The sequence below is a fragment of the Ascaphus truei genome, chromosome 1 (genome assembly GCF_040206685.1).
Source record: "Ascaphus truei isolate aAscTru1 chromosome 1, aAscTru1.hap1, whole genome shotgun sequence".
Taxonomy (NCBI): Eukaryota; Metazoa; Chordata; class Amphibia; order Anura; family Ascaphidae; genus Ascaphus; species Ascaphus truei.
Genome location: NC_134483.1, coordinates 399,606,215 through 399,614,843, shown reverse-complemented (window position 1 = coordinate 399,614,843; position 8,629 = coordinate 399,606,215). Strand labels below are relative to the sequence as shown.

The 8,629-nt window shown below is 41.6% G+C and overlaps 1 long non-coding RNA gene across 1 annotated transcript in view; it reads right to left on the bottom strand.

Annotated features, from left to right (window-relative positions):
- Positions 1-2,789: 2,789 nt before the first annotated feature.
- Positions 2,790-8,629, bottom strand: part of LOC142501979 (uncharacterized) — a 32,160-nt gene continuing 26,320 nt past the window's right edge. The window contains exon 3 of the long non-coding RNA XR_012803613.1: positions 2,790-2,850. This is a non-coding gene — a long non-coding RNA (uncharacterized LOC142501979). The remainder of the gene's footprint in view (positions 2,851-8,629) is intronic.

Genomic DNA, 8,629 nt, shown 5'->3' with positions numbered 1-8,629 from the left:
CATTGGCCTATTTTAAAACAAGATGATTTTTTAAAAGGAATAATCGGAGATAAGCCTACTGTAATTTATTCAAGAACACCAAATATCAAGCAGAAATTGGTGCCCAGCTTTTTACCTCCAAAAACCAAAAGCTGTTGGTTAGATCAACTAACAAAGGGCTTCAAAAAGTGCCTAAACTGCAAGGCCTGTCGGAACAATACATTAACTAACATTAGGGTAACTTCCTTTAATAGTATCGTGTCCAATTTAAATTATAATATTAAATCACATATCACCTGTGACGGTAAAGGGGTGATCTATGTGCTACAATGTGGTTGCAACCTACAGTATGTGGGTAGAACAATAAGGAAACTTAAAACAAGATTGGGAGAACATATTAGAAATATATGCAATGGTTTAGAGACGCATAGTGTCTCAAACCACTACAAAATTAAACATAACAAAAACCCATCTTGTCTAAAATTCTTTGGGATTGAAATTGTTAAACCCGACTGGAGGGGAGGAGATTACATTAAGAAAATCAATAGAAGAGAATCCTTCTGGATTTTCACACTCCAATCCCTGGCACCCAAGGGGTTAAATTTGGATATGGAAATTACCGCATTTCTCCCTTAATGTTAAAAGATCCTTTCAAACAAAAACTCTGACTCAATACGCATGTTTTATTAGTCATTTAGCATGTCAAAATAATATTAGTCATTATAAAGTATTTATTGCATACGTCGTGTTATAAATTGTTGTGAAGCAGACGGCATCTTCAGAAATCCATGATTTTAAATACTATATTAGCTAGCCACTCACATTCTTAATAAATTATGTTCTTAATAATTCCCTCATTGAAGACTTCCAACTGAATTCATAAATACAAACAAGACTATTTCAATCAATTTAATAGGTTTTAACTACCTTTCTACCTTAACTGCTCAATTGATCTCTACTTTTAGACTTCCTTTTTAACACTCACAGGAGACATATGATTAATAAAGGTTTTCTAAATATGCCACCTGTTTTTAAAATATTGTTATGTGCAACACCTTAACTTTATTGTGTATATTAATTGATGTACTAGTATATATCCGGCTGAAAATGAAATGATATACAGTCAGAGCAAAACCAGCACTGTAAAGGTTAAGATCGGAGACTCCACAAGGTATAAAAGACTACTGCTACCCCGAACTTGCTGACGTCACTGAGGAAGCATTGGCGAAACGCGTCTGACGTTTTTTGGTCTCTACAAGCCACCATAGCGAGGAGTTCTGATTTCCCTGGCCCTGGCGTCTCACCGTCTGCGCATGCGCAGCGGAGCAGGGAAGCCTGGAATTGTCTGCACGGGGAAGATAGGCGGCCGGAGGAGGAGGACATAGCCTGTGCACGGGCTCTGGACATCCGCACTGCGGCCACCTGCAACCCAAGCCACAGACAGCACACATCTGCCAAGCGGGAACCAGCCGAGACGGGACACCACAGCCCAGAAAGGGACAAGCTGTGGAGCCTGGCGGCATCTCCTTCCTATGCTCGAATTGATCGGTCGCTTGTAAGTTTTAAATCTCTAGTTTTTATTCGTGAATAAACTGTATTGCACTATTTTTTCCCTTTTATTCTTTTACTAAGGAAGATATTAGGAGGCATTTCCTCGGCCTCAATCCATTTAACTGCACATAGAAGAGAAGACATCTGTTCAAGACTCCAACTACAAAAAGAGGAGGAGACATCAAATCAAGTTTTGAGAGTTTTTAATGTGAGTGTGTCCCCAGTCAACAAGTTTGATTTAATATCAGCTTTCCCTTGTCTTCATTTCTCACCCCTCCCAACCCCCCCCCCCCTTCTCTCTACCCTGATGAAAAAGTGTGCAAAACTTTGAGCTGTCTTTTTTCACTGTGGCCCTTCTCTCTCTCCTTTGCCTTGCATATAATACACGCTGTGGAGCCGCAAGCAGAGTGACGCGCCCGAGGACATTTCACCCTTTTTTCTACTCAAATCCACACAGAGGTTGGTGAATAACCTCTGAAAGACTCAGGCAGTGAAATCACTTTGTGGAAAGGACTGGAACCACATATTGAACAGTAGGCAAAATTCTTTTTTGGCGCAAACTTTCCCCCTTTTTTCCCTAATATCTGTTGAGAATATGTCTTTGAACTACAGCTTTGAACTTCATACATCTCGCACAGCTCGCACCCCCTCACCCCCCCCCCCCCACGCACACACACAAGGATCAAGGATTTCAACTTCTTATCAACACCTCTGACAAACCATGCACCATGCCACGCATGCGCAAGTGCGATAAGCTAAGCCCTTCTTACTTGCCTTTTCTTCAACGCAACACTCCTCCCCTCCACTAGTAATAAGATTAACATGTTGTGTGAGATACAGGCCTAGCTAAGCAAGCCCTTCTAAAACTGCTACTGTACTGTAACTAAACAAGTCAACTTGAAGTTCAAAGCTTATCAACAGCACAACAACAGAGCCCTCTAACAAAGCCATTCACGTAAATGTACTGTTGCATGATTATCATGAGCTGGGCAGAAGACATGCAGGAAAATAGTATTTTTCTATAGAATTTTATTGCATTATTAACAGAAATGATTGATTAAACAATAAAAATATAATCATTTTTATAAAACATTTTTTATTTTTATATATATTTTTTCCCAAACTATTGTGAAGTGTAATGCTTTGTTTGTTGAACTGTTCATAAGAATTTCAGGTCTGAAAGAGGTGGGTCGGTTTAAAAAATAGATTTTAATTTTTAATGCATAATACAGTACAAAAATACAGTACAGTAACTCTTGTCTTTCTCTTCGTTATGGCATTGCGAGATGGGGGAGATCGGGGAGAGAGGGGGCTGCAGCTCTGAAAATACAGTATTTCAACAAAAAAAAATTTAAACAATTTTTTGGGGGGGGCAAAAACGAATTTCTATACAGTAACTACTGAGAGAGGGTGGGAGAGGGAGGGGGGTTTGTGTAAGATACAGGCTGGTTTGTACATGAACACTGTACTATTATCTTACACATTCCCCCCCCCCCCCCTTCCTTTTTTCATTGCGGCAGTTCTGAAAATGAAAAGAAACAATAAATGCAGACATGGTTAGTTTGAGTGCCATACAGTACTTAAAGTGCTGTAAAGTGCCTGTATCATACTTACATGTGCCTGATTAACAGAAATAAATGATTAAACAATAACAATACAGTATTTAAAAAAAAATTAAACACACTTTTTTTTTTTTGGCAAAAACGAATTTCTATACATTAACTACTGAGAGAGGGTGGGAGAGGGGTGTTTGTGTAAGATACAGGCTGGTTTGTACATGAACACCGTGCTATTATCTTACACCCCCCCCCTTCCTTTTTTCATTGCGGCAGTTCTGAAAATGAAAAGAAACAATAAATGCAAGCCCATGTCGAGAAAAGAAAAATAAATACTGTAACAAAAAAAAAAAACTTTTTTTCAGACTTGAACTTCTACTGGGAAGTCATACAGTATACGCATGCGCAGGAATGTACTATAAGGCCACACTCGGGAAGATTCAAGCCAGAAAGCCATCCATTACAAATGAATGGTGTGGGAGAGGTGTACTGTAGATAAGAAGTTGAAATCCTTAAGCCTCGTGTGTGTGTGCGGGGGGCGAGAGCGCTGTATGATGGATTATCAGTTCAAATAAATATTTTCAAAAGGTCATCATAATGTTTAATGCGCAGAAATGTGAAACTGTGACACGCCTATGCGTTTCAAGCTACTCTGCGTACTGTATACTGCACAGTACAGTACACATGCTGCTCTGTGTATAATACAGACATTGAATTGCTATTGGACTTTTATGACAACAACTCGCGATCGCCCACTTGAGTTTCTCGACGGTATTGCAGACAACGCTAAAATGCCCTTTTCTGACCCGGACAAAACGATAAACAAGCCGCGTGTTTAAGTAGGCACGATTCAAATAAATTACGCGCCATTGCATTGGTATTCCAATCTACACACCGCGTTAAATGTTCGGAATAACGGCCGTCCCATCAGTATATATATATATATATATATATATATATATATATATATATATAGCCAAAAGAAAAGTGATTATAGTAGCGCCACTCATAAACCAGTGAACAATAAAAAAAACCTTTGCAAATTACTATGTTTAAAGATAAAAAACAATCCTATAGTGAGTATACTTAAAATTAATATTGACTAACTAAACACTCTATTACAAAAACATACAAATAATAAAATTAATAAAAAAATATATAAAAAATGTCCAATTGTAATAGTCCAAACCCCAAAATGAATCCTGATGGGTTACACAGGGATTGATACAGGATCCAGGGGTCCACGGCAGCTCTCACATGGAAGAACCACTTCCAAGGCAAATTCTATAGAAAAAGAAAGAAAACAGAGAGCGCCCGCCCCATAGTGTGATCCTGTACATTTAATGATAGGGAGGGGTTGGTATACTTAAAAAGTATAAGTGAAAAACAAGCAATTTGTGACAAAATTATTATCACCACCGATGCAGGCCATCTCGTGACGTATTAGAATCCAACTGGAACCCTTGGGCAATGCATCCGAGAGTGTCCGTCCTTTCCACGATCAAATGATGTCCCTAAGTGACGTAAATTACGACATTACGTCATCACGTTGTCTGCATGCTTTACGGCCGGAGCGTGTAGGAGCAGCATTGAGGCCTACTCTGATGACACATTGCGTGGAGGACATCATTTGAGCGCGGAAAGGACGGACACTGTCGGATGCATTGCCCAAGGGTTCCAGTTGGATTCTAATACGTCACGAGACGGCCTGCATCGGTGGTGATAATAATTTTGTCACAAATTGCTTGTTTTTCACTTATACTTTGTAAGTGTTTTTAATCCCCCCACCAACCCCTCCCTATCATAAATGTACAGGATCACACTATGGGGCGTGCGCTCTCTGTTTTCTTTCTTTATATATATATACAGGATGTACTTAAAATAATAAAGAGGTTGTAATGACGTTGAAGTTGTGAATTACTTTATGCCTTACAGTGGTACACCAAAGCTTTTTCATAGCTAGAAGGAAATAACACATTCTTAGATTAGTCCTGAAATGTAAAATGCAAAGTGTAATAAATGTGGACATTATAATATATGATAAATCACAAGTGAAGATCAAATAGTTTGTTATTGCATGTCACTGTGATGAGACCAAAGGTGTGGCAGGTGTTGAATATCTTATGCTTTTGGCCTTCACCAAGAATAAAGCTCAAAATGATATATGTTATCAGCAAATTCATTTTAAAACATAGATTGCCCTACAAGTAATTTGTGAGGATATTGAAATGATGGAACATTAAACATGAGTGAATACTGCACCTCTTGAGAATAGCTACTTTCATCTAGGAAGAGATCAAATGTGCCATTTATGTTAACTGGTCTGCATAATGATAGGATTGAGCACTAACAGATGTTGTCAAGGACATTAGATACTGTACACCGTTACACATTCTGTGAATAATATGTTGATCAATTTGAGGTAGAAAAATTAAGAACCTTGTCAATAAGAATGCAATGTTATGAATTCATGAGGGTACAAAATATGGATTGGTCTAATGAGGTGATATACTGTTGTAGCCAGTTCACCTGATGGCTATTATTCTGCCCTTGGGCTAGCAGTAAACCCTGGTTTTGATGGTAACGGGGTGCCAAGCCAGTAATAAAGGGGTCACTCCCATTACGCACCCCCTGTAACCGTCTGGGAAGTGAGGGGTTAATAAAAAATGTACCTAAAATACATATGTTCCCCTGCTTCACAACCAAAATGTATGTCCCTTTGGTTATCATGTTCTCACAGTCAGAGTGATTACATGTATTTTTATTCCGGTACTGGGAGAGAAAGAACCCCAATGGAGAGCACTCAAACAGGTGCACAGATCACAGTGTGTTGGAAGGGGAATAACTACGATGGTGTGAGGAGTGAATGAGTTAAAATAGTAATTTTATTTGGAGTGATAACTCAACTAAAATAAATGGAACGCTAGGTTACCAGAGTAAATAAGACTCGATCATGAGCCAAAAAAGCGCAGCGAAAATAAATATATTTATTCCCCTGCCCCAGGGCAAGATGTGTTCTCTTTGCGGAATGTATATATGGTTCCATTTATCGGTGTTTGTCCCTTTCCAGTGTATGCACCAACCACATACACTGGGATCAGGTCGGGAGGGAAAGGGTTAATTGCATTTACATGTTTATGGCCCTTTGTTCCCTTTCCTGCCTTTTCAGTCTCCCTTTGCAGCCTGTACATAGGTCGCCATTGAAGCGCCATGCAATCCTATGGAGATTCCACGTTTTGGGCCCGATACCTGAGAAGACCTGCAGGTGACGCCCGAGAGGAGGAGCAGAGCTTCCCCATTGAAAGTGAATGGAGTAATGTGTTTCAATGGGGATTCCTCGAGTCCGACCTGCGGAGACAAGCTGCAGCCAGCCAAACCGCAAACCTCGAAAGCGGATACATTGTCTATGAAAGAGCTTGATCTCTCAATTGGCATGGGTACTAGGCTTCAGTCAAGTTCACCACCAATAAGTGTGTGAAACTTTTGTTCTAGGGTGACCAGAAATAAAATTATTTTTGCCCCTAGCCCATAGGAACCCCCTCACTCGACCCCAACACGGTCCGACAGTCAATGGCGGTGAGAAAGGGTTGCACCGGCCAGGAGGGTCCCACCATTGACCGCAATGGCGGAGAAAAGCCGCGTGGCTTTAAAACACTAAGTAAGAAAGTGTGAAAAGTGTAAACCCAGATCTCTGGTTCTGTAGGGACTAGAATGGCTAGCATGTAGTCAATGCTCCGGCATGACTGCATGGCAATTACCAGCCCTCTCCCCTCAACTGAACGGAGTAGGGTTAACTGTAAAAAGTGTGGGTTGCCCATTGACTCCAATAGTAGCGGAGGTCCCATTGAATCCTATGGCTGCGCCGGCCCTATTGATTCCAATGGAGGTAAAAGCTGCCAGTTGAAAACGGCTAAGTTAAAAACTGTAAAAACCTGGAACCCATAACTAGGGTTTTGTAAGGACCCGAGGGCTGGGATTTGGCCACCATGTAGTCATCGTTCTGGCATGACTGCATGGCAATTCTCGACCCTCTCTGAGCAACAGAACAGAGTATTGTTAATTGTTTAAGGTGGGCTTTTCCCATTGACTTCAATGGCAGGAAAATGCCACTGCTGCAAAAGGTATATTTAAAGTCTTTTATTGTAACTCCCGTTCGGTGGGTCGTAGCGAGCTGAAACTTGGCCACCATGGAGAGTCCTCACCGGCATGAGGGTCTGGCAATTTCCAGCCCGCTCGGCCCAACCGAACGGATTATTTTAATATGTTTGTGTTTTAAGAAATGTACTGTATTTTGGGTCTGGCATAAAAGCCCGCAAGGGATACTGGCTCTGCAGTATGTTAATGTTCAGGGGGCGACCATATGTCTACACCAGGCCCCCTGATCATAGGCTCCCCCACCCTGATTGTATATGCTAGGGCGGGGAAGAGCAGACTTGAGTAGTTCTATAGGTGTTATAAATCACACTTGCAGACAAAGGTTTTCCTGTCCAGATCCTCTTCTGGCAGACTCAGAGGCGCCAATTTTTTAGTGTGGGGTTAAGAAAATGAGACCCAAAGTAAGGAATTGTGCACATGTGCCAGTTACCTGGGGGCAGGTATCAAAGTGCTTCCCACGTTAGCTGGCAAAGGGTCATTGAGTGTAGGTAATTGTTAACCAATACCTGACACCCAATGTTAAGGGATAGGGCTTAAATCCCATATAAACGAGTGTAAGCCCTATGCCCAGTGTCTTTGTTACAACATCTGAATGATACATGATTGCCTGATGAATTGCTAATCCAGATCCAGATTACTTCATTGCCCATTCCCCAAAGTAAGTGTATATATCCTGTGTGTTATTTGTATATTCTGTGTGTTCACCTTTTTTAAGGAATACACTTTCTTTATTATATTACGGTCGCATTCAATTCAACCCAGTTATTTTGTGTATATTATAACCCTGCACAAGCTCCCGTGACATTGGTACAATCAGTGTGATATGGGGTTTTCTCCCTCCTTGGAGCTGCACTTGAGTGACAGCGGGTGGCAGTGACATCAGGCCTCGGCATGACTAATCATGAGCCAGACCTAGTGCCCTCCTCCTGGCTGTACTTAAGGGCAGTACCGCCCCAAATTTAGTAGTGTACCTTCCCCCACTGAGGAAGGCAGGTCACACAACTGGGAGCCTGAGATTGAGGCCTTCCCTTGTACTCTTCCCTCCGGGGGAGAGTGAGTGTGGACCATACCTCTGCTAGGGAGGTGGGGAAGAGCGGGTGCACTTGGCCTGTAGTGGTGGTCCAGGGACCATCCTTCAGTGAGAGCTGAGTACTGCATCGGGCAGAAGCATGCCATGTAACTGTGCTGTATAGAAGATAATAAACCGTTCCTGTTGTTATATACCTCCTGCCTGGTGCGTGACCTTACTGGGGGGAGAGGTAATAAGTTCTACCGTGGGAGATCACCTTCAGTTCCTGGAGCTTGTGGCAGATGGAGGCACTGCACTGTTAAAGAGATATGTGGGTTATGAACCCCAGAAGCATAGTCCTGTGTACCCACTACCACTG